Source organism: Nyctibius grandis, chromosome 21 (genome assembly GCF_013368605.1).
Source record: "Nyctibius grandis isolate bNycGra1 chromosome 21, bNycGra1.pri, whole genome shotgun sequence".
Lineage (NCBI taxonomy): Eukaryota > Metazoa > Chordata > Aves > Nyctibiiformes > Nyctibiidae > Nyctibius > Nyctibius grandis.
This window is the reverse complement of record NC_090678.1, coordinates 466124-493518: the sequence shown is the minus strand read 5'-3', so window position 1 is coordinate 493518 and position 27395 is coordinate 466124. Positions and strand designations below refer to the sequence as shown.

At 38.4% G+C, this 27395-nt stretch overlaps 1 pseudogene; it reads left to right on the top strand.

Moving 5' to 3' along the window:
- On the top strand, positions 1-27395 carry LOC137672503 (uncharacterized; annotated as a pseudogene).

Below are 27395 nucleotides of genomic sequence, written 5' to 3'. Positions count from 1 at the left end.
ATGGACAGTGAGATTGAGTGCAGCCTCAGCAAGTTTGCCAATGACACCAAGCTGGGTGGTGTGGTTGATACTCTAGAGAGAATGGATGCCATCCAGAGGGACCTTGATAGGTTTGAGAGGTGGGCCCAGGCGAATCACATGAAGTTCAACACGGCCAAGTGCAACGTCCTGCACATGGGTCAGTGCAATGCCAACCATTGATACAGGCTGAGCAATGAGTGGATTGAGAGCAGCCCTGAGGGTTTGGTGGATGAAAAACTGAATATAAGCCAGCAATAATGAGCTGCAGCCCAGAAAGCCAACTGTATCCTGGGATGCATCAAAAGCAGCATGGCCAGCAGGTAGAGGGAAGTGGTTCTCCCCATCTTCTCTGCACTCCTAAGACCCCACCTGGAGTATGGCATCAAGCTCTGGGGACCAGAGCATAAAAAATGCGGGCCTGCTCAAGTGGGTCTAGAGGAGGGCCATGAAGATGATCAGAGGGCTGGAGCACCTCTCCTATGAAGACAGGTTGAGAGAGTTGGTGTTGCCTAGCCTAGAGAAGAGAAGGGTCTGTGTAGTTACAGTAGCCTTCCAATACTTAAAGAGGGCCTACAGGAAAGATGGGGAGGGACCCTTTATCAGGCAGTGTAGTGATAGGACAAGGGGTAACGGTTTTAAACTGAAAGAGGGTAGATTTAGGTTAGATATTAGGAAGAAATTCTTGACTGTAAGGGTGGTGAGACACTGGAACAAGTTGCCCGGAGAAGTTCTACATGCCATCTCCCTGGCAGTGTTCCAGGACAGGTTGAATGGCTTTGAGCAACCTGGTCTAGTGGAAAGGTGTCCCCACCCATGGGCAGGGGGGTTGGAACTAGATGATCTTTAAGGTCCTTCCAACCCAAATCATTCTACAACTCTCTGATTGATTCTCTGATTCTCCGATTCTCCAATGCTCCGATTCTCCAATTCTCTAATTCTCCATTTCTATAATTCTACGATTCTATGATTTAGACCAGAAGAAATCACTGTTCACCTGTTTTGGGTAAAAAAATATGTCCTGCTGATGAAGAATATTAATCTACAAAATTTGTCTTGAAATGTACTGCTTCTTAAAGAATTTGGTTAAGCAAATCTGAATTTCCCAAAAGTAAAGCATTTGTTGAAACTTTTGATCTTATATATGTTTTTTTGTCTTACTAATGATACTTTCATCTTAGTGAAAAGTTTAAGAAGACATGTGAAGTACGTGTGTGTGCGCATAGGTGAGAGAAGCCCTGTAATCATCACTTATGTTAAATATCTTCCTGACATCCTTGGGTTTAGAACCATCTTGATTGCTGGTGCCATCTATTGATGAATGGAGAAGGAAATCAATAGAAAATACACCAGGCAGTGAACACTGAGAGGCTGATGTATTTACTTTGTATTGATTATTCAGATGGAAGAGACATACTGGCAAGTAATTACATCATTGTGAAAAGCTCACCTCTGAGTCTGATTATATGAGAAAAATCTGTGACATTACTCAATTAATTTAATTTCCTGTGTCATATTTACAAGTGTGCAAATATGACTATCCACATGAAATAAAACCAAAATAATATCCATGTAGCTAAAATGTACTTGGTGTACTACCGCACAAATTATAAGATGTAGATGAACACAAAGGGTAAATTTAACCCATTAGTAACACACTTTCAGAAAAAAAAAAAAAGAAATCATGATGTAATACTGCTTCACAGCCTTCATCTCAGCAAGAGTCTGTAGCAAGCTTTGTTTTGTCTGTGATGGTTCAAAAACAATAGCAGTTATAACTTGTTGCAGGTGTGGATTTGGAAGCTGCTCTGGGCTCAGAATGTTTTATGTCATGGTTAACGGTTCTTTAAATGATCTTTGCTCTAATAACAGGCTCTTACAGCTACAAACAGGTAACTTCAACCAGATGCTTATTTTTGAACAGTAATTAACAAAACATTTCTTAATAAACAATTTTTATAATGATTGTAGTAACTATACTTTCATTCTCCTGAAGTGCTGTTATAAGCATCACCTGTTCACTCTCATGGTTATTGCTCCACAGACTATTAACAACTGATAGCACCATTTAACTAAAGCTTGATTCCTAATGAATTACTAGTAACAGTTATGTTATAAAATGATCAGCCAAAGCATCTGCTGAACTGTCTGAGATGTAATATATTCTCCATAAACAGGTCCTGCAGGCAAATTTTGTTTGCTCTTTTCAAATACCTTTAATTCCTTAAAATAGTTGCCAAAAACTTACACAAATAATGATTATAAAAAGTAGATATAGTTGAGATTTAACAATTTTCCTCATCTTGTCAATGATTTAGTTACGACAGAGCTGTGAATGATGAATGAGGATTCTGATCTCAGTTCTGTTGATGCAAGCTTATAATAAATACAGTGAAGTTATACAGGAGTATGTCCAGCACTGTATCGAGACAGTTGAGAGCAGAATCAAGCCAAGGAGACTTACATCCACTTCTGAATATAGAACCATGTCCCTGCTTGCAAGTAGCCAGATATTGTATCTCTGACCTGCCATCTTGCTCGGGCATAACAGTATTAGAAAGAGCACTGTTATGGTGTCCAGCAAGAGCTCTTTTAAGCCCATTTGAAATCTTGCTTGCTCAGGTAGCAAATCTATATCTTAAACATGCCTTCATAGATCCACTGCTATGGGACCCTGGTACATGATTGTAGGTAGTTCATAGAGGGCCCTATGGAACTGCAGCTGAAATGAAGGCATCCTTACAGTTTAGAAATCTGTCCTGGTTTATTAGTTTAAAGACTGATTATTAACCATTTATTCCAAACTTTGAATAGCTATTACCAAAAATAATGATGTCGGATTACTCACAACTACCTGCATGCCAACGTAAGTGGTCCAGTACTCAGCTCAAATCTTACAGAGCTAGCTAAGCAGTGTTGCTAATTTGATGCACCTATAATGAGCTGACCATCTTTCATTTTCTCTGAAGTTGTTTGTTACACTAGTAGGTCCTTTTATTCATTTAATCTTGTCAACATGACTGATGTTCAATATAGTAGCTAAAACCTTATTAAGAAAAATAACTATCAAGAATATAATGGAATGAATAAACCCTTCCGCTGAAGGTCTCTTTTGGGGAAGAGTCTCATTTCAATACCATTTTAAGATTTGTTAAACAGTTGCCACCTGGATACATGATTCCCAGAAGACTCCATCAAAAGGAAATTAAGACATTGAAAGAAATTTTAGCAACACAAAAATAACACTGCAATGTGTACAAAAACAGTAAGGAGAGTGAAATGATTCAGTGGAAAGACAAATTTGAAGTACTGAGGAGGTACAGCTTTCAGCAGTTGTTCTGCTACAACTGCTGTCTGTTAGAAGAGAATCTGAAGCTATATCAAGAAGGTCTGCTCCACTCAGCAGTCACAGCAGTACCAGCTTCTCAGAGGCAGTAAGTGCCACAGCTCTTCTGAATGCCCCTTTGCTCACATCTTAACTCCACAGTGGTATAAGACACTCTAAGTGTAGCTGGGAGGGGAGACTTTCCTAAGCACTGCAAGACCTAATGATTTTCTTCTTGACACTCTTCTTGCAGGAGCCTGAGACGAAGATGGCACCTGCACAAGGCTGTTATTTATATATACGAATTCCATAATATTTCTGAGTCCCTCCCTACACATATCTCTGCCATTCAAACTATTGCTGGATGTTTATGGATCAGGAGCTATCATGGGGCTTGAACTATCACGAGCTATTTTCTCCACATGAAAAGTAAGTAGGTGGCAAAAAATAATTATATTTTTCCTTGGTATTGTCCAGAAGCACAAAATACTACATTGTTACCCCAACCCGCATTTCCAAGTCATCTATATCCAAGGCCAAGTTATGTAAATTTGTATGGGAAACTGTAGACTAAATTATTTACCTTTAGGCTGTATTTCAGAAGGGTTTCTCTGAGATATGTGAACATGATGGCACACTAGTTGTTGATAAACATCACTAAACCTGGAAGGGAAGGCTCCAGGGTCAGTCCTGTGACTTTCACAGCTCTAAAGCAGTTTGTAACTGAATTTTGGCAGAAAGGAAAGTAGGAAGATGTATTAAGTAAGACAAGTGAGGAGCGGGTCTAATGCTTTCTTCTCCATGAGTGATACTATTGGCACTTCTCTACATGCCCTTGTAGCCTGCTTTGGGTGCAAATGGATTAAGAACTTCTTGCTGCTTCAAGTACCATACCCCTCATTAAGAAAACAACCTAGATCACGGCTTCAGTATGAAATAATATAGATAAAGCATGAGTTGTTAGAAAATTAGGATCCTGTGCAAAACAGATGTATAAGTGTGTTAGTACAGATGCAGCTTTTAATGTTATTTTAAAGAGTATGCATGGAAAAAAGAACATAGGCCACATTAAAACATGACAATCAGTACCAACATTAAAATATAACTCAAAATATATTTCTAAATTTTTGATCTGACTAATATTTTTCTTTAATATACTTTAAATTAAATTTTAAAATTTTGATGTACTTGAAGAAATGCTGTCAAATATTTCGAACACTGATTAAGAATCCTCTGGCATGCATTAATAGACAACTTCTTTGTTCATTATTGGTAGCACTTTTACATTTAAGGTTATTAATGAAGATCTGTTTTTCTCACTAATTAGATTATGATATTTGAAAATCTTGCATCTATACTGGTGATTATCCTAATTACAGTTTGGCAATTCCTTTTGACAGTCTCAATCTTTTTCTCATTCCTTTCCAGTGGCTGTTTGTGAAATAAGCCCTCAGTAATGCAAACCTAAGAGGCTGAAACACTCTACAGGCAGATCATTACCATTTTATGGCTGAACAGGGTCAATGCAGAACAGTATATGTTTGGGTAAAAAAGTGAGTAAGAATTACATGAAAGGATTTATAATGTGTTTCAAGTAGTATTACAAGCATTTACAAAGTGATATCTAGAAGAAAAATTAGTGCAAATAGATGTATTCTAAACTCGGGAAAAAAATTTGGTTTCCAAAAAGTCAGTCCCTTCACCACAGCTGTACTAGTAGAGCAATCTACCTGTATACAGAGAGGGATCTCTAGGTAGCCTTATCACCATTCAGTCAAGATTCTTGCTCGCTTCTACATTGTGTCTCATAACATCAAGTTACTAAAACAACTTGTCATTCTGATGGCATTATAGATAGCATTTGAATTGTCCACTGAAAACTGAGGAGATTCCTTTGTTGCTTTCTTCCTTTGTTCACCTTGGTGGGCCATATCTTCTTGCAGCCATAACCTCACAAGTCCTATCACTGCTGAACCTCTGAGATGTTTGTGTCAAACATACAACAGGCAGCTGAAAGGGAAGAGGAGGGATGGATTAGAGATAAATAAAAGGCAGATATCCTTGTACAAGTAAGAGAATCATAGGACTGAATGCAAATAATCTGAGTCACAAGTATTGACTCAAGAAACTTTTCAGAAGCAAGATATCACTACATTGAAATTACAATGCAGTGAGATGCTGAAAACTAAGATAAAGTTTGAAATTTGAAAAACAGGGACTTAGAAGCATTTCAGTAACGTGTAGAAGTACAGTTCAGGTGCTGTTTAGAACGATCTTATAAAATAATTTGTGATGATACTGAGGTCAAATTTTGTGTAGTATTTTGATATTTGCTTTCTAGAGTGTTGTCCTGGTTTGGACCAGGACAGACTTTTCAGTTAAGTTTCTTTTAAGTGACTGTAGTTTCTGAATTTGACCACACTTTTTTGTTCCTGTGGAAACTATGGTCCCTGTTCGGTCTCTTTGTTCCACAAAGGAAAGGACAGTAAAAGTGTTGCATCTGCAGGGAGGAGCAGACAGGACAAGTGACCCAAAGCTGACCAACGGGGTATTCCATCCCACCCATGTGATACTCTGTTTAAAGCTGAGGGACCACAAGGGTCGTGCTCTCTTCCCCTATGGCCGACATCCTGGGAGGACTCTGCCCACACTTCTGCCTTCGCTCCTGAATCTGGTTCCCACCTGCTTCTGCGTCTGGTTCGGGACTGCCCAGTGCCTGCCTTGCAGCATCAGCAGTGATGTGATCATCATCAGGGGGAGCTCAGTGGTGGTTTTGTATATCGTTCATTATTTATTATACTCTTTTTCATTGTTATTGTTTATTAATCACAGAATCACAGAATCACAGAATGTTAGGGATTGGAAGGGACCTCGAAAGAAGATCATCTAGTCCAATCCCCCTGTCGGGGCAGGATTGCCTAGACCATATCACACAGGAACGCGTCCAGGTGGGTTTTGAATGTCTCCAGAGAAGGAGACTCCACAACCTCTCTGGGCAGCCTGTTCCAGCGTTCAGTCACCCTCACCGTAAAGAAGTTTTTCCTCATATTTAAGTGGAACCTCCTGTGTTCCATCTTGCACCCATTGCCCCTTGTCCTGTCAAGGGATGTCACTGAGAAGAGCCTGGCTCTATCCTCTTGACACTTGCCCTTTACATATTTATAAACATTAATGAGGTCACCCCTCAGTCTCCTCTTCTCCAAGCTAAAGAGACCCAGCTCCCTCAGCCTCTCCTCATAAGGGAGATGTTCCACTCCCTTAATCATCTTTGTGGCTCTGCGCTGGACTCTCTCTAGCAGTTCCCTGTCCTTCTTGAACTGAGGGGCCCAGAACTGGACACAATACTCAAGATGCGGCCTCACCAGGGCAGAGTAGAGGGGGAGGAGAACCTCTCTCGACCTGCTGACCACACCCCTTCTAATACACCCCAGGATGCCATTGGCCTTCTTGGCCACAAGGGCACACTGCTGGCTCATGGTCATCATCTAGTTCCACTAGGACCCCCAGGTCCCTTTCCCCTATGCTGCTCTCCAACAGGTCTGCCCCCAACTTGTACTGGTACATGGGGTTGTTCTTGCCCAGATGCAGGACTCTACACTTGCCCTTGTTATATTTCATTAAATTTCTCCCCGCCCAACTCTCCAGCCTGTCCAGGTCCCTCTGAATGGCTGCGCAGCCTTCCGGCGTGTCAGCCACTCCTCCCAGTTTTGTGTCATCAGCGAACTTGCTGACAGCGCACTCTAATCCCTCATCCAAGTCATTAATGAATATATTGAATAGAACTGGTCCCAGAACCGACCCTTGCGGGACTCCGCTAGACACAAACTTTAAAACACTTAAAACTGTTTTAACTTTCCAACCCATAAGTCTCTCTCCCTTTTCTCTTTTCTTTTTTCCCTCTGGGGAAGGAGAAGGTTAATAGTGTCTGTTGTCCTCTTAAACAGCCCGCCCAGCCTTAAATGGAAACAAGTGTCATCAGCTCTCGAGGAGAGAAAAGCTTTTTCCTGAGTACTTACTGTACAAACATAAATTGATTTGTAGGGCAGAAAAATTATACTGGTAGATTATAAGGAAAAAAAAGTAAAGTGCTTTGAAAAGCTGAACATGTGGGGCACAGGGAGGAAACATCAGCAGCAAATTCTCCACTTTCTCTTTTGATTCCCCTTTATTTCAGCTACAATAGTCTATAAATCTTTACAAAGTATTTATTACTCTGTACTTTTCCAGTGAAAATCACATTAACCAAAAACATCTTTTCCTTAAATTAAACATTTGAAACATGAAGGAAATATCAGAAATTGTTCTCAATAAATAGTAAAGGTAACTCTTGGTAGCTTAGTTTATCTGTCTTTCCAACTACACAGTTACAACGACAAAGTTTATTAAAAAAACATCAATTTATTGATATTGTCACAATTAAAGTAATGTTACGCTCATGTGACCTTTATGTTTTTATAGCACTGGGAAATTGAATCAATGAACTCACATTTGAATTTGCAGGATGAGGGCCTTTAAGATACTCTAAGAAGAGAAGTGTTAAAGTACATTGAATCATAAATCTGGGAGGTTTAAAACAGTCTTATTCTTGCTAATGACAAGAATGAAGCCAATCTTGGGAAAAGTTATTTCATTATGGAATTCCTCTCTCCAGCAAGCATCAAGTATGAAATTCCAAAAGTAGGTCCAAATAGGTCTTTTGAGTCCTGTAACTGTCATTGTATTGGATTTATGTGTCCAGGTTTCAGCAGTGGGGTCTGCAGGAGGGCCTCTGTGAGAGGACATCAGGGGCTGCCCTGTGTCGGACACAGCCAGTTCCAGCTGATTCCAGCCAGTTTCAGACAGCTGCACAACAGATTACCGCTGGACAAAGCTTAGCCCATCAGTAAAGCTGGTGGTGCCTCTGAGAAAACATATTTAAGAAAGGGCAAAATGCTGCACAGGCAGTGAGGAGCGAGGAAAAGAAAGTGTGAGAAATAGCCCTTCAACACCAAGGTGAGAGAGAAAAAGGAGGGGGAAGAAGTGCTGCAGGTGCTGGAGCAGAGAATTGAGAAAAAAATTAGTCATAAACAATTAAAGAAGCACTTAGGGAAATATCTTTCCTTCCCCTCCCCTAGACTTCAGTCAAACAGCTTTCCTGTCCCCTTTCTAGCCTCAACTTTCTGTGGTTTTTGCTGCATGTCCCAGTTACTTTGGTGAGGCAAAAAATGGTGCAGGAGGCTGGAATCAGTGAGTAATGATTTTTTTCTGCCACACCTTGTTTCTTACTCATTTTCCTACACTGATCTTTACTTCTTACTTGTTTCCTTTACTTCAGCATGAGTCCCATGGCTGCAGTCCTTGAGGCATGATGGATCACCCACAGCTGCAGTCCCTCAGAGTTGTGCCTGCCTTGTTGTGCAGTACCTCCTTCCAAGAGTACATCTCCAATGGTGTCCCCAACAAAGTCCCATTCCACGTGTCTCCCTGTTCCTCCTCTCTTCCATGTCTCCTCCCTCCAGTGGCTGCCACTCTTAACAGTCTGAGCAGAGACATCACATACTGCTACGACTCGTTGCGATTTTGGCACACAGAAGAGTGTTTACACCAGCCTCAGAGTCAGCAGCAACAAGCTGTGAGCAGCATGGAGCAGTTCATGGCATCCTGCTGTGTAGGGCACCCTGCAGCCCGTGAGACCAAAACCATACATATAAGGTATGGCAGTTCCTGTGTGTAAGCTGCCTATACCATCTCCTTATGTGGCAAGTAAGGAGACCGCAAGGAAGGAGATCGTGATCCCATTCTGTGACTTAATGGAGTTGAAAGCATTGCAGCTAACATCAGTCGACACCGAGCATGATGGCAGGGTATACAGAATAGAAAGACTGAAGGTAAAGGAGAACAAGAAGGTGTGAAAGGTAAAGAATTCTTGCAAGTGAAGTCCGAGAAACCTAAAATCTCTTTTCTGTATGTTCTACTTGTCTTTTCACTCATTGCACTCCTGGAACTCGGAGGACCTGTATTCTGCTCTTTCTCCGGAGAGAGCTGGCAGTGTGAACTCCTACAAAGTCCTCAGACATTGTTCCTTCTTGCCATGGCTGTCCCATCTTTTTCTTTGACGAGTTTTCAAGTCCCTCTTCGGGAAGATATCTCTTGCTATTTATTTGTTCCATGCTCAGCATGATGTGTTTAGAGACTTGGCTGAAATCTTTGTTATAGCAATAATGATACAGTCAACTTTCATTTACTGTGAATGGGATTACTCATGTCTCCATCTCCTGACACAGTGCTACATCTCCTACCCAGGGACATCTTAAATAATACTCTCATATTATGCCTGGCAGTTTCAGCTGCTGCTGGTTAATACTCTCTGCTCACAGAACTTGCAAACCAGGCTTTCCAAAGGTAGGTAAACTAAACATATTCATATAGCTTAATCTATATATATTGTATTAATTATGTTTTCACTCTATCGTCCACATCTATTATACTGGATAACTGAAGTATGACCAACGTAATTTTAAAATGAGCATTTGTAAACTAAATGACTATAAATTAAACTTTTTTAAAGGTTTAGAAAAAATAATTCCCAAAATTTTGATCTAAGTATTTTACTCATAGTTGTATTGTTATTGAAAAACAATGTCAAAAGCAAGCCTGAACATTTTGAGAAAAAAATACACTGGAGGAATGTCAGCAGAGGTCAAAGAGGATCAATCACCCTTGAAAGGTAAAGAAAAGATATGGAACCTAAGGCAAACAGTGACCTTAAAAAGGCAGAAATGGCAAATCCTTGCATGAAAATGTTCGTGCTCTCATAGCTGTTTGGTGACAACTACACAAAGAATCATTGTATCCAATGAAGTTGGTGCAAAGTGAATTTCTGAAGCGGAACTCAGAGTAGCAATGAATTTGTGTGTGTAGATGTAGAGATTTTAGCCATGTGAGTTATCAGGATGTATTCCTACTGAGGATGTAAATTATTCTTTTTACCACAGGATGAAAAAAAATAATTAGAGGTGAACATGATGTGAAATATCTGAGTTCCTATTACTGCACCAGCTGCTTTTTCAAGTAGAAACTTTTAATGTGTTCTTCCTGTTAAAACATTACAATGCTATCATTTATTGTAATTTCCTCCTGAATTCTGCCATCTTGAAGCATTTTTAAAATAGCAGTGCTTAGGAAAATTGTAACTGAGCATTGGAGAAAATGGTTACTTTGAAAATTAGGTTTTGCAATAGCATGGAAGAGATCATAATGGAATTAAACAATCAAATCTTCTTTTACTTGTTTTTCATTTTTCTGTGAGTGAAACAGAAGGCTTCTGCAAAATATTGACATGGTTGTCAGCATATTTTTCCTAAACATCTTGGGATTGTGCACTTCGCCTCATTTCCTATTATTTCTAGCTTTCATGTCTATGCAGAAAATTCCTCCTTATGAGGAAAAACCTCGTAAGATAAAATAGACCTTAGTCTCGTGGTAGACTCTTGAGGCATGTTACAGAATTCAACAGAGAAGTATATCCCTCCTACAAAATAATTTGGAATAAATTATGTAGTAAATGGCTTTACTGAAATTCATGACCCTCAGAAAGTCCTTGAAATAAACAAAAGCTAAAAAAGCTAGTATCTGCATTAAAAAATTATCAATAATGTTGATGACAACTTAATCCCTCTGAAATTTTACCATGTGGATTCTCTCTATCATAACCACTTTATTTTTTCCTGGCTATATTTGCAGTAATGTAACTTTACTTTCATTGTAATGTGAATTCCAGTAAAACTGTTGAATGGACCAAAAAATTCGTTTTAGTGAGATATATATACAGAGTCACAAGAGATTTGGTGAATCCAGTATTACCTATAACCTATATGCACCATTGATTAAATATACCACAATCTAATGAAACATGGGAGCAAAAATCAAAGACCAATTGCAGACCTTTCCAACAGTAAATTAAAAGAGACAACATATATTAGGAAAACAGCATTATCTCTTCTTGTGAAAGGTTTAGCGATGCTATGCTTTGCAATGGTCACCTCAAGTAAACAGTATGGTATTCGTTGTCCTCTGTACAAAAGATTTGAAACCAAAACAACTATGTTATGTCTTTAAGTTTTTTAATTCAATCTCTTCTGAGAAACAGAACAACAATATTGAGATCTAGAAGATAGACTTTGAATTTTGGGTTCTTTTAACAATACCTAAAGTGTATAGAATCATAGAATCATAGAATGGTTTGGGTTGGAAGGGACCCTAAAGATCATCTAGTTCCAAACCCCTTGCCTTTGGCAGGGACAACTTCCACGAGACCAGGTTGCTGAAGGCCCCATCCAACCTGGCCTTGAACACTTGCAGAGAGGGAGCATCCACAACATCTCTGGACAATCTGTGCCACTGTCCCACCACCCTCACAGTCAAGAACTTCTTCCTAATATATAATCTAAATCTACCCTTTTTCAGTTTAAAACCACTACCCCCAGTCCTATCACTACATGCCCTTGTCAAAAGTCCCTCTCCAGCTTTCTTGTAGGTCCCCCTCAGGTACTGGAAGTCTTCTATAAGGTCTTCCCAGACCCTTCTCTTCTCCAGGCTGAACAGCCCCGACTCTCTCAGCCTCCCTTCATATGAGAGGTGCTTCAACCCTCTGATCATCTTTGTGGCCTTTCTCTGGACTCGCTCCAACAGCTCCATGTCCTTCTTATGTTGGGGACCCCAGAGCTGGACGCAGTACTCCAGGTGGGGTCTCACGAGAACAGAGTAGAGGGGAAGAATCACCTCCCTCGACCTGCTGGCCACGCTGTTGGGGATGCAGCCTAGAATACTGTTGGCCTTCTGGGCTGCAAGCGCACGTTGCCAGCTCATGTTGAACTTCTCATCAACCATCACCCCCAAGTCCTTCTCCTCAGAGCTACCCTCAATCCATTCTCCACCCAGCCTGTATTTCTGCTTGGGATTGCCCTGAACCACATGCAGGACCTTGCACTTGGCCTTGTTGAACTTCATGCGGTTCGCACAGGCCCAGCTCTCAAGCCTGTCAAGGTCCCACTGGATGGCATCCCTTCCCTCCAGCATGTCAACTGCACCACACAGCTTGGTGCCATCAACAAACTTGCTGAGGGTGCACTCAATCCCACTGTCCATGTCACTGACAAAGATGTTAAACAGGACCCGTCCCAATACTGACCCCTGAGCAATGCCACTTGTCACCGTTCTCTGCTTGGACATCGAGACGTTCATCGCAACCATTTGAGTGCGACCAACCAGCCAATTCCTTATCCACTGAGTGGTTCATCCATGAAGTCCATGTCTCTCTACTTTAGAGACAAGGATGTTGTGTGGGACAGTGTAAAATGTTTTGCACAAGTCCAGGTAGATGACGTCAGTCGCTCTTCCCCATCCACCAGTGCTGTAACTCCATTATAGAAGGCCACCAAATTAGTCAAGGATGATTTGTCCTTAGTGAAGCCATGTTGGCTGTCACCAATCACCTCCTTATTTTCCATGTGCCTTAGCATAGTTTCCAGGAGTATCTGCTCCATGATCTTGCTGGGCACAGAGGTGAGACTGAACGGCCTGTAGTTCCCCAGGTCTTCCTTTTTTCCCTTTTTAAAAATGGTGTCTATGTTTCCCCTTTTCCAGTCAGTGGGTACTTCACCAGACTGCCACAACTTCTCAAAATTGCATTACTTAAGTTATAGGATCTAGTCCAAGAGTTTTGGGCAAGCACAGAAACTTGCAGGTGTGCTGGGCCAGTAGCAGATCTGATCACAGACATAAGTACTTAATTTTGTTTTAATTCAACTTCAGATCTTAAGTCATATTGTGGATTTGATGCCTAGAAGTTAAAAGGTAACCTCCCAATGTAAAAAGACTAAACAAGTGCAGATCCTTTTTCCATAAACTAGAGAAAGTGAAGTGTTGGCTCTTCATAACTTTACCAAACAGTAATTAATTGAAATTAAGAGAGTCAGCTCAGTGTTAAAATTTCTGTTCAAATCATGTGCGTAATTTATTTCCAACAATGCACAAAACTAAGTGAAAATAGGTAAAATTAAACATGCCTAAAAGACAGTCTGACTCCATGAAAAATTTAATTCGGCATTTGATAATTTGTGAGGGATTGTGTTTAAATTTTTAGATTACAAATAATAGAGGAAACATCAATATTTTTTTGAATTGAAAATTAAAAGATCAGTGGTCTTACTCAATTTTTGTGACATCAAAGAGGTTTTCACAGGTTTTTAAACATAAAGTTTAGTAAAACCAAAATGAATTCATAGAATACCTTGATATATTATTGGGATTTTTTTCTAGCTCGATATTTATAATTGTGAAAAATTTAGCATATGGAATATCAGTATAGATGAAATAAATCTATGTTTTACTTTTTAATACTAGAGTATATCACAGAGAATGAAATTATGTAATTACCTTTAAATGTATTTTAAGAGAAAAGGTGGTGATAGGGTTCATCATCCCTAGTGGAACATATGCTTTATACATTATTTGATCATTTATATTGGAACTCAAAAATTACAACAGTAACAAAAAAGAAGACTAACTATTAGAGTACTAATTAAAATGTACCAACTCAGTAGATCTTAGTTCATTTTCACGTGGAATCTCATTAAGGTAAAATGTTCTGCACAAATTAGTCTTTGCATATAGAACTACTGGCAATTGTTAATGAGATTTCCATGTGAAGTATCATCTGCCAGATTACAAAATTAAACAAATCAAATACATACCATGCTAGACTATGACTACCGTCTGCTCGTTTAATTGGGACATGGATTCATTTTTGTAATGCGATCTTGTATGTACACATGTGACTTCAGGATCTGGTGACTTGCTTGCATTGGTGTCAGTATTTGGATGTTTAAACAAAAGTTCATTTAAGCTAATATGTAGAACTGTTAACAAAATGGACTTTCATTTACATTCTGTTCACATTTTTAGGCACCTAACTTCTTTCTAACAGACATGTTAACAAAGTAAGATAAAAAAGATTTAAAAACCACAATTAAGAATAAATAAAGCTTAAAATTAATGGAAGATGTAAAGTTTGTTCGGTGCCAAGTAAAAAGAACAAGACACTAACACATTTAGGACCAGATCCTGTGGGGATCTGTTATATATAATGAGAAAAGAATTAGATCCTTAAAATATTATTCTGGTTCTAAATGGTGGAACTAGAAGTAGAGGGTCTTAATAAAACGTGGGGTTTTTTTAATCCGTAGTGTTCACTAAGATTATGGAATTTTTAAAAATTGAAATATTATTTATATTAAAGTTTTGAATCACACACTGGATTATGATAGACCAGGCTTAAAACCCACTTATGCCTTTTCCATCACCATACATAAACAGATTATACAGACCAAGTGTGGAGAAATCCCTGTAGAGAGAAATCTCTCAAATCAGGATTCGAAGTCTAAAGAAGGGACTAGAAAATACAGTTAAGGAATCAAATTTCTCTTTCAAGCAGTTATAATGCATTATTACACTGTTCCATGCCATGACAGAGCAGACTGCTGGATGCCTCTTTTTGAAGGACAAATATTCCTAAGTTTCTAAACCTCTAGGAATGAAGATGACATGCTACTTCAATACAATCAAGCAATGTGAACAGACTGGCTTGGTGCCATTCTGGGAGCTGGTTAATGCATCAGACTCTGGTTGCTACCTACTTTGCCATGTACAAAGCCAGGCTGATCTGATGCCTAATTGCAGGAAGTGAAGGAAGGGACGACCTAGTGGCAGAACCTCACCATGAATGTTACTGCTTGCGTGAAGGAAAGAGAAGAGGTGTCTAGGGACATGGATTTATGGATTATTACTTTTTTTGTTCAAAGATGGTTAATCATTATTGTTCCCATGCAATATATAGCTGGATTTCAGAGACGTGTTTGTATATTGTGCAGTTAGGTGAAGAGAGTAGTCTGATTAGAAAAGAAATTCTCTCTAATGTCCAGTTAAGAGCAATTAATATTTTTTTTACATAAGTCCAGCTGATTCTCTGTTTTGCATTTTGTTTTCTTTTAGTATAGCAGGATTTAAAATTCTTTAAGAAAATGTCACAAAAGTTGCAATTTAGTATAAATATTGTACTACAATACTTTATAATTTGGATATTGGATTTAAAATACCATTTGCTTGATTTTAATGAAAAGTTTTTTAGCTTTTTAAAGATATTATTTAGCTCCTAGGAATTGTTCCTCATGCAGGAACAATAAGGGTACAATGCAGCTTTGTAATGTTTTTCTGAATGAGATGGTTTTAAAAAATATCACATGAAATATAGGTAAGTGTTAATATATATTGTCAAATTTGTTCCTGAAGGCCTTTTTCACTTTGGAAAATATTTTTTAAGTTTCTCAGATATATAAGGTTTGTCTTTGAAGAATTCTTACAGTATAAATATTTTCCTAGTTTTATTTTTTTTTCATCTTTAGCAGTATGCAAATAGTTATTTGGTTTGATAACTGAAGCAAAACAATCAAGCAAATGTTTTGGTTAAAACTGAAATTTTTTTTTCATTTACTTCTTCTGATATAACTCTGTAATTTGTTATCCTGACTTTTTTGTAGAATATACTTTTTTTCCGTTGTTTTTCTGTTGCAGTGATGCTTCTGTCTGATGTCTTGCTGTTGCCGTCCTTTTCTTTGCGCAATGTAGAGGCAGTAAGTTGTAAAAATTATCTTTTTTCACGTATGATTATGAGATGTTGCAACATTAATGTTGGTATATTATTGGGGTTTGGGATTTTGCAGGTTTTTTTATTCAGATGAGGAAAAAATGAATTTAGTTTGTGGTTGTCTACAACAGCTAGGTATGCTTAATGGCATCTTCTCTCGCATCAGTCTATCGGGTTCATGTGGCAAGGTTTTGGTAGTGGGGGGAGGCTGGAAGTGTGGAGTCTATTAAAAGATGCCAGAAGCTGTCCCCATGTCTGACAGAGCCAGTTCTAGCCAGCTCCAAGAGACAAGCATACAGACACCAAGGCCAGGTGGGGGAGGAGGTGCTCCAGGCATCAAAGCAGAGAAGACCATGGTGATGCAGGTTGTCCCCCTGAAGTCCGTGGAGGTTCCCATGCTGGAGTGGTTATCAGGCAGACAGTATCAGAGTGTGTTCACCAAATATACGTGCAGTTTTGTAGAATCACAGGATAGCTGAGATTGGAGGGTGCTTCTGGAGATCATCTAGTCCAACCATTGCTCAGAGGAGAAGGTTGCCCAGGACCATATCCCTTTGGGTTTTAAATATCTCCAAGGATGGAAACTCCACAATCTCTCTGGGAACATATTTATTAATGACCAATGCTCTGATATTTGTAAGGCTACTACTGAGGAATCTGTTTCCACTTTGTGCTTCCCTCTCCGTCCTGCCCCAGCCTGTTCCATCTAGAGTGCAGGTTTTCAGGGGGGGGCAAAAGGTGCAGTGAATTTTTCCTGTAGACACTCAGAGAAAAACCTTCTTTCTCTTTTCACATAGGAAATTCCTTATGAGTCAAAAAGAACAAAATGTCTTGACAATCGTATGGATCAGAAGAAAGGGTTACAATGAATGTTGATTGTTAGAAGTGATTTCACAACTATCACTTGATGATAAAAGTCTCTTGATATAGGAATTAAGAAAACAATTTGGAAAGGACCGTAGGAGTTCTAATCCATCTCTACCTCAGTCTGTATCATCTAAACCTAAACCAGTTCTGACAGATATTTTTAAGTCAGTTGTAATTAGGTTTTTACTTGGAACAAAAGGATAGAACTGTCTACAATAGGGAAAGAAAAGATTAGTGTATTTTAATGTTAGTTGCTTTAAAATTATATGTAACTGGTGGATTTCATCTAAGATAAAAAAAAATCAGTGAACAGCAATGCAGCACTTTGAAGGGAGTTCTGAGGAGAACAGTGAGAGTAATTACAGCTAAAAGAAATGTGTTTAAAGAGGACTGATTGGAAGAGTTAGGGCTGAATAGCCTTATGAAGAACATGTGAAGTAGGCAAGAAGCTATTGCAAAACATAGGTGTATCCATGATGGATAGTACTAGGATCAGAGCTCTTAAACTAGATCAATAAATAAAGACATTAGGACATCAGAGAAAACATTCAGTATGAAGGATGAGTAAACGTTGAAGTAGATAGGGACACATAGTGGAGTCTCTGTTGATGTCTGTAACATCCTTTCATGAGGCAGAATTTCTACAGGAGCTCTCAATAGCCTTTCTAAATCTGCCTGTTGGAGATTCTAGGGAAGATCTAATAACAGCCTTTGGCAGCCTACTGTAAATCAAAAAGTATTAATTCTCATACATAAATCTATGGAGTTTACATATCCAAGATTGCACTCTGAGATACTTTCTCAGGTACATTCTGGGATGTACAAGATATTCTGGGACAACAGTCCTATGTCATATTCACATGTGATCTCTGAGTTTTCCATCAGAGATCAGTTCATAGAACAATGTTTCCGTCTCCTTATACAATATAGGTATGGGTTTCCTGACATAAGCTACATCTGGCTAGGGAGCTTTCACTGCCCAATAAGCAAAGGATGAGGAGAAATGGTTAACTTACAGGAAGTTTTGGTTTGCTGAGATTGATTATAATGCGAAACGGTGTGTGGAATGGAAAAAAATACTTGTGCAGTAATGCCCGATACTGTAGGCACCATAGCAGCTGAACACTACTGCATTCTAACTGCACTGCAATAGCATGCATAACCTTAGAAGAGCTATACAGGTTCTGTAGGTACTTTGTGTCACTGGCACGATTCAAAGTAATACGAAGTCACAGTAAAATCTGCAACCTAATCTGTAGCAATGTTTTCTTTGGCAATCAGATAGATTGTTTGGGCCTAATGAAGATTTCCTTTTAGGATAATAAATTAATACTGCTTCTAAATAAATTACATGACTCGTTTAAGTGATAACAGTACACTTTCTATAAATCATTGATGATTTTTGTTCAACATTTATTAATCTTTGTAAAAGTTACTTGTCTTCTTACCTTTTTTATTTTGCCAAAAATATATTTTTCTTTTTTATTTCTAGAACAAACCCATCTGTTTTCTCTCTTAATATTTATTATATATGCATTAGTTTATCTATCCCTGTGCACTGTTTTTGCAAGGTACATAAGCACACGTGTAAGTGCTCATGTAGTTAAGTATGCAGTATAAACTCATCTGTCTTTAAATCATTACTTAGGTAAGGTTTTACAAATTGCCCTCTTTATTCAGGGAAACTAATATGACCAAATTAATCTTCATTAAGCTAATTTCTGAAACCCAGTCTAATAACTTGGTATAATATTTATACCTTTGTAAATCTGAAGTACAGCACAGGAAAAAAAAAAAAACCACAACTGCAGTACGCTAAAGAATCTGCAGTTTATGGATATAATATTTGCCTCTGATTTATATTCTCCCAGTAATAATGCCTTACACCCATCTTCCTACTTTCTCCATTTTGTGCATTAGGCTCTCTGCCTTTCCTGACATTTCATAAACCTCTTCTATTTTTCTCCATTTAACTGATATTCTTACTCAGCTAAGGTAGGCAATCTAACAATTTCTAATTCAGCTTTTAATGATTAGCTTGCTTTTCCAAATTTTGCATTGTATGTTGTAGGTCCTAACACAGGCATCTATCTGTGTGATGTAAACTACCTGCAAAAAGCAGTAGACCTGGATATTTCTGGATAATATGCCAGGTAATTTGCATTTCCTTAGTAGTATCAATGTAAAAACATTATATTACTTAATATACTTAAATATTTATACTACTAAATTATTTAATACTTACATGATACTTGTTATGGTTTTTGATATTTCCTCAGTCTAAGTGATCTTCTTATTACATGCATCTTCATTTTTAGGGACTTTCAAGGTATTCACACTTGAATAAATTATTGGGTTTTTTAGCAATCTCTTATGTCTTCACCTTAAAAGAATTTACTGCCCTTCATTTTGTGCTTGAAAAGATTTTAGCTTTAAGAGCAATTTTTTTTCTGTCATATTTCTCCTGAGTGACTGGACATCCAGAGCAAATTATGCCAGATTTCTACTATTGCCTTAAATACAGCACTTCTCACCCCTTTCCTGCTGCAGAAATTGTGCTGTCATTGAACACTGTCCTCCATGACATTTTTAAGGCATTCTTTTTTTTCCACCTGAATGTTAGCTCTTTCTAATCAAATATCTTTTAAAGTCATGAGCTTATCCACTCTTTCTGTACAGATTCCTGCTCTAAATTTTAGATAGAGAGCAAAATTTGTGTCTTTCATATGTTAAATTGTAAGACTGCTGAACAAAATATTTCCACAGATTTTACAATGGTAAGCCACGGTCCTGCAAAACCCAACTGACATTTATTTTTAAGTATGCTATTAAGCTAGTTATTGCTGTTTAAGCCAATCTTGTAACATGCAGATGTCTTAGTTTAGGTGCGGAGATGCCAGTTTACATGGTTGCCTGTCAATCTCTTAGAGTTCAAAGTAGGAATATAAGATCAGTTTTAAATTTTACAGAAAGCCAACACAAAGTAAGACCAGGAGCTATGACTACAAGGGTAAATGAGCCAATTAAATTTCACTTAAAAATTTATTAGCAGGAATTCTCTTTAATAAAATACACAGTACACAGTGATTTCTGCTTCCAATTCACTACAACACTATTGTATCCCAGTACACTGTTTAATTATTGTTCCAATGTAAATATACAGTTTTTAAATTTTCAATGTTTATACAATATTTACTTGTAGTTTCTGTCTACCCATTTATCTCAAAATAATGGAATGATTAAAAAGAAAAATTTTATTTTTCTATACAGGAAAGGGGAAAAAGTATTTTGAGTGTTATCAAATCACCTGTTACAGATCAGGATACAAAAATCAGATATTTTTACTTCCAGCTTGATGGCTTTAATCTTTGGATTAACTTAATTCGAGTATAATATGTCCCTGAAAAATTGCAAAACTAGCAGATTACATAAAATCTCCTAACTGACTAATTAGGATTATAGTCAAAATTCAATAAGCAATAAAAATAAGAACTACAAAATACACTTATAAAGGCAATGAAAAAAATAGAATTTATTATAGAGAGTACATGAACAAGTTCATAATATTTATTTTAAGTACCTAAAAATCCACACACTGTATAACTACAAAGACACAAACTGAATAACTTTAAGGAAATATTCAAGTATTCAGAGTTCTTTAGAAATAGTACCATCTTTAATAACATTTTTCACCAAAAGCACAATTGCTGATGTAATATGTTCAGAATTTCAGTCCCCTGCAGTCTTGAGATTGTGTTCAAACCCTGAGATTCAAAATTTAAAAGTTTTACTTTAGCGTCTTTCTACTTCCTCTTTTCCTACAAGTTACATTCTTTATTGTTTGGCAGGTTACATTTTTAATCTTTTCACTACAACTATGTTGATTAGTTTTACTTTTTCTCTTTTTTTCGGCTTCCCATAAGAATAAGCTATCCTAGTACAACTGCAACTAAACTACTGATTTTGCTGTCAAGGGTGTAAACAATCACACTCCTAACAATTATAGTGGGTTATTGTTCTCATATGTATCAAGTCAGGTGATATGCACAACAGATTCTGATTGATATAAAAGTCCCAGGGTTGTACTGTAGCTCTGGACAATCTTCCTCATAATCCAGTTCAGCCTAGGTATAAAAGTGGTAAGATACATTATTGTACCAGCTGATGTTCTGGATAACTTGTAGTTTCAAAATCACACGAAGATAATCTATGGAGGTGTTACGACCTGGTCGCAACTAGTTCATAAATCCCTTGGAGTAAATTAAGGTGACATGACACCAAATAACTGGTATGAAATTAAGAACAATTTATTAATACAGGGAAAGTTGCATGGTTGTAAGTGTCTTGGGTTTCTAAAGGCATTGAGAAAAGAGAGAAAAGGAAAAGGGAAAAGAGAAAGAGGATAGAGACTATGAGAGAGAGAAAGAGAGATCACCACCCTTGGATCCAGCGATGTAAGTTGTCTGTAGAATTGGTAAGTTGCTTGCAGAGTTGCTCCTCCGGTAAATTGCTTGCAGGATCGGTCCTCAGGTGGCGGGCAGGAGCGCGCACCAGCATCCCAAGTGAGAAGGTCTAAATACTTTAAGTCATTTGCATACGAGATAGGAGAGGGTGGTAACATCTCCCCTCTCTGCTCGCTTCTCATGCTAATTGGGACGCCTGCGCTTTGTACTCTTAGATTGTTCTCGAAATGAGTTGGTGGTTCCCCAAGGGATGTCTGGTGGTTGTGATCCCCTAGTTGTGGTGTCCACTGTATGATCCCGCTTCTGCACAAGCGTGGTTGAGGCCTTGCAAAGTTGTTGCACATGTAGGCTGGTCCCAAGGAAAAGATACCATCCTGCCTCCGCAGGACTTATCTCTTCCTCCAGCCAGAGTTGTAAATCACAACAATTAAGGCACAGCAGAGGTATTGTTCCGTTCCCAAGGCCCTTATCTCTTGCCAGACTTGCAGGCCTCTGTAGCACCCATACCCTCCTCCAGCCAGAGTTGTCAAACAAGTTGTTTAAGGCATCCAAACTCTGTCTGTCACAGGAGGAAAGTGCATTTGTAGTGACATATACGTGATACGCAGAATATAAACTACTTAAGGAAAGACAGTTATAGTAGAAGTATGATGCAATATCCTAGCATTGTTACATCTGCATAACTCCCTCATATTTCTTTATTCTTTAAAATCAATTAATGTAAATTAATCTCTATTTGTTACACTGATTAATTTTAGTTGTTTGCTTTGGCATGTTTCTTTTTATTCTGTGGGCAAAGATGTTCTTCCTTAGCTTTGGTCACTGGAAACCGACCAGGAGCTGAAGTCCATTTGTAGGGCAGTGAGAAGTTTGAATTGTCAGTACTCTGCTTGAATGTACTTTGTAGATATATGTGCGTTTTCAGTGCTGACAGACTGGCCTATTTCATATGCACTGTCACTTTCTTTAAGATAGTAACAAACTTCACATTAATTTGGATAATGTCAAACAAGTCACAAGAGTCACAGAAATATTAAGGTTAAAAAAATAGTAGCGACTCACACTGCTAACATTGCTAATAAAAAAAATAGTTTAATAATGTTTACATTGATAACTTGATGAGCAGAAAATTGCAAAATTAATTTAGCATTAAAAAACCTCATTAAATTTAATACCTTTTAAAACACATCTACAGGAGAAGCTATGACTCAGAGTGTGGGAGAAGGAAACTGTCCAATATTTCTGTGAACTTGGACTGCAGCTGGCATAACCAACCACAGCACCCAGGAGAACGGCAAATGGTGCAAGTTTAGTTGTCTTTCAGCAGTCATGCAATAAAAGTTACTTTTATATTCAGAGAAAAGTACCCATTCAAATGACCGATCCACCTTATAATTGAGAAAAATCAATGCACATTTTGAAGATTGTGCCTTTCAGTTTATGTACATTTCTTTGCATTTTAAAGTGAGTTTCTCCCTACCTGTTTGTTTATTATAAAATTAAAATAATGTTATTTGTGCATTCTTTAGTCAATGCAGGCAAAAAGACTAAACAAAGTACTATGTTGTTTTGGTAGGGAATGACAGTGGCAGATTTCTTTCTAATAGATATAAAGGTCAGGCCACAACAATTGCCTGGAGTTTTACATTTTTTGATTTTTTTTTCTGAGATCTTTTCTGAGAAGATTCAGACACCAGTTTTCACCTTATCACTCAAGGATGAAGTTTAATGAGCAGAAGTTCTTAAGGTGAAGAGAACCCTAGTTCACAAACAGAGCTGTGAAACTTGTAAGACACTTTCCAGAATAAGGACAAGTTCTGTAATTTATCAGACCTAGGCCTAATATTTCAGGATCACTGTATTTCTGCTTTTCAAATCATCTAATCCTATGTATTCAGATCCCCCACTGCCTCAGACCACAGGATTGCTGTGATCTGCTATTTAAGGATTACTATTTAAGGTCTTCCTAACTTATGACTATAGTACTGTGGTAGGTTGGCCTTCACCGGCCACTGGCTGCCCACCAAGCTACTCTCTTACTCCTCAGCATGACAGGGGGAGAAAATAATGTAAAAAACTCATGGGTCAAGATAAAGGCACTACTCATGGGTCAAGATAAAGGCACTTAAATGAAAGAAAACAAAGGCTGCTCATGGAAGTAAAAGCAAAAAAAAATATTCTCTACTTCCCATCAGTAGGCGATGTCCAGCCACTTCCCAAGAAGAAGGGCCTCAGTATGCATAGCAGTTGATTCAGAAGACAAATGTCTTAATAATGAATGTCCCCGCCCTCTCCTCCTCCTTTCTTCTATCTTTTATTGTTGAGCATGACATCACATGGTATAGTATATCTCTTTGGTCAGTTTGCGTCAACTGTCCTGTTTATGTCCTATGCCCTCTCCCAGCCTCTTGTACACCCCCAGCCTACTGGCCTTTGAGGGGTGGGGTTTGGAGAGACAGCCTTGATGCTGTTCAAGCACTGCTCTGCAATAGCCAAAACATTGCTGTGTTTTCAACACTGTTCTAGCTACAAAGCACAGCTCTCTGAGGGCTGCTATGGGGAAAGTTAAATCCATCCCAGCCAGACCCAATGCAAATATTAGACATTGTCCTTTTCAGTGTTCAGATTTAGCAAGTGATAATGATAGCAACAGTGTCAAGAGTGACCACACCTAAAAAGTAAAGTTAAAGCTTTAAATAAAAGCTAGAAGTTGAGAATACATAAATTGTATATGATAAAAGACCTCCTATCTCCTATCCTTCCAGTATAGCCTGTGAACGTAATGTCTGCTTCTTGGGGAACCTTTGGAAGGCACTCTACTCCACTTCCCTGAATAAATCACCTATATCAATAGTAGGAAATGCAAAAGTACTTCCTAGAAAAATATTAGAAAAATCTATATTAAAAAAAAAGAAAAAGAGACAAAGGATGGAAAACTGCAAAGAGGAAATTTTACTGCTGCTGCTGTTCTCAGTATAAGTGCTGCTAGGTTACCATTGGAAAGAGCAGGTAAAGTACCTTCGGAGTTCTTACAGGGCAACTGATTTCTAGAAAAACACAGGGAAAGAGGAATAACTGCTTCAGAGATTAAAACTGAGGGGATCTATGCAAACCAGTTTTATGAGGATTATCACTGTGAAACCATAAAACTAGGCACGCCACCAACCTGAAATTAAAATGCTAACAGAAGATGATGATGAGGAGTGTTGTAACACTGAAGCTGATATTATTTCAATGGCTGAGAAAGAATCTTTCATAGTATAAGGCTAATTATGCAGGAAGAGATGAGAATTAGCAATTGTCTAATAGCAATTCAGTGGTGTTACCAGTTGGCAGCAAGTCTTTCCAGATTAACATTAAATATCTCTAAAGAGAAGCCTGGAAGATATACAAGACAATCTTCATACAAAAGAATCATATAGTCTGGTCTGCTGAAAAAATATAATAAGTCAACAATTTCAACAGCATTCATAGCAGCACACATATGGATTTTTCCAAAACATTTCACATTTGGAAGTGTCAGACTTATGCTGCTGAGGTTTTTCCCCTTTCAGTGTAAGGCTTAGGTGCAACTATGCGATCACAAATGCGATCCACTTTACATATGTGTCTGTCAAGATAATTTAGAAAAGTGATTTTTCTACTGTTAGCAAGAATTACTTGTAGCTGTACACAGTATTTGGGAGAGAACTAATGAATTGCACAAAATGGGACATCTATAAATTTACGAAATAAGACAAAATGACCTGTGAAATTCTGCCTTGTGATAGCATGCAAAGAAAAAGACTGAAAGCAGAGTTTTCAGTTCGTTCAATATTATGAGTCTGTCTGTGGAACAAGACAGGTACTCGTGTGTATGCATTGCACATAGTACAAAAGACATGACAGTTTACTCTTATCCAACACATAGCAAAACACTGTGGCATTTATTTCTTTGTCTTCTTAGAAATATAATCATGAGGAAATGAAAGAGCAAAATAAGATTAAGTATGAAATTTGATTTAAAAAAACCCTAATTTTTTTAATTAAAACTGCTTTTTTTTATGTATTTTCATGATTTTGAGGTGTATGATTATGTAGTATTTCTATTATTCATTCAACATTTGGCTGAAACATACTCTAAGAGAATTGGGAAGAGAAGACCAGTAAGCTTGTGAAGAACACTACGGAATAACAATCAGGAGAAAAGGTATTTTGACCCATTTCCAAACTGATATTTTCTCCATTTTTCAAGTAAGCAACTTATATAACAATATTTTAATTATAATGGCTATATACACATAAATACTATGGCAAAAGCAAAAATTGAGGCATCCAGTACAGTACTTAGGCACTACCTCATCTATTTTTTTTTTTGTGGACATCTTGACACTTTTTTAACAGCAGATACATTTTGTCAGACACTAGCTGTTCTGACTAAAGTCCATATAACTCCTAAATAAAGATTAATAACAATATAATATATCCATAAAGGTATCCACAGTTCTGGTAGGTTCCTCTGAGCTCTTCTCCACATAGTTTCCATAGCTGAAGAGGTTATTCCCTTTCTGTTTGAAATAGCTCAAGAAACATATGAACAGTTGTAATCTCTTTCAGAGCTATTGTGATTTGTAAGTCCTTATTTGCAACTTTAACATTCTATAAAGGTGGTTAATATTTATTCAAATTTTATACTGTACTTCTGTAATTAAGTTTAACTTTAAGTTCTGGACTAGAGGTCAGCATATCTTAAAATATCATATGAAGTTTTAATAACATATTTTCAAAAAACCTACATGGTCTCATATTTCCAGAAAATGTGCATGTCTTTTCCTTTGCTTTTAGCATTTTATTTGGCACGTACAGGACAACCAGGTGATCAGGCCCAGTCAGCACGGGTTTATGAAAGGCAGGTCCTGCTTGACTAACCTGATCTCCTTCTATGACAAGGTGACCTGCTTACTGGATGAGGGATAGGCTGTGGATGTTGTCTACCTCGACTTTAGGAAAGCCTTTGACACTGTCTCTCACAACTCTGCCCTGGAGAAACCGGCTGCTCATGTCTCGGACAGGCATACACTTCACTGGGTAAAAAACTGGCTGGATGGCCAGGCTGAAAGAGTTGTGGTGAATGGAGTTAAATCCAGTTGGTGGCCAGTCACAAGTGGTGTTCCCCAGGGCTCAGTATTGGGGACAATTCTGTTCAATATCTTTATCAATGATCTGGATGGAGGGATCGAGTGCACCCTCGGGAAGTTTGCAGATGACACTAAGTTGGGCGGGAATGTTGATCTCTTAGAGGGTAGGAAGGCTCTACAAAGGGATCTGGACAGGCTGGATTGATGGGCCAAGGCCAATTGTACAAGGTTCAACAAGGCTCAGTGTTGGGTCCTGCACTTGGGGCACAAAAACCCCGTGCACTGCTACAGGCTGGGGGAAGAGTGGCTGGAAAGCTGCCTGGTGGAAAAGGACCTGGGGGTGTTGAACGATGGCTGGCTGAATATGAGCTAGCAGTGTGCCCAGGCGGCCAAGAAGGCCACAAACATCCTGGGTTGTATCAGAGATAGTGTGGCCAGCAGGACTAGTGAAGTGATCATTCTCCTGTACTCGGCACTGGTGAGGGTGTACCTTGTGTTCTGTGTTCAGTTTTGGGCCCCTCAGTACAAGAAAGACATTGAGGTGCTGGAGAGGGTCCAAAGAAGGGCAACGAAGCTGGTGAAGGGTCTGGAGAACAAGTCTGATGAGGAGCAACTGAGGGAAATGGGGTTGTTTAGCCTGGAGAAAAGAAGCCTGAGGGGAGACCTTATAGCTCTCTACAACTACCTGAAAGGAGGTTGTAGCGAGGTGGGTGTTGGTCTCTTTTCCCAGGTAACAAGTCATAAGGACAAGAGGAAACAACCTAAAGTTGCACCAGGGGAGGTTTAGATTGGATATCAGGAAAAATTTCTTCGTTGAAAGGGTTATCAAGAATTGGAACAGGCTGCCCAGGGAAGTGGTGGAGTCACCATCCCTGGAGGTATTTAAGAGACAAGTAGATGTGGTGCTTAGGGATATGGTTTAG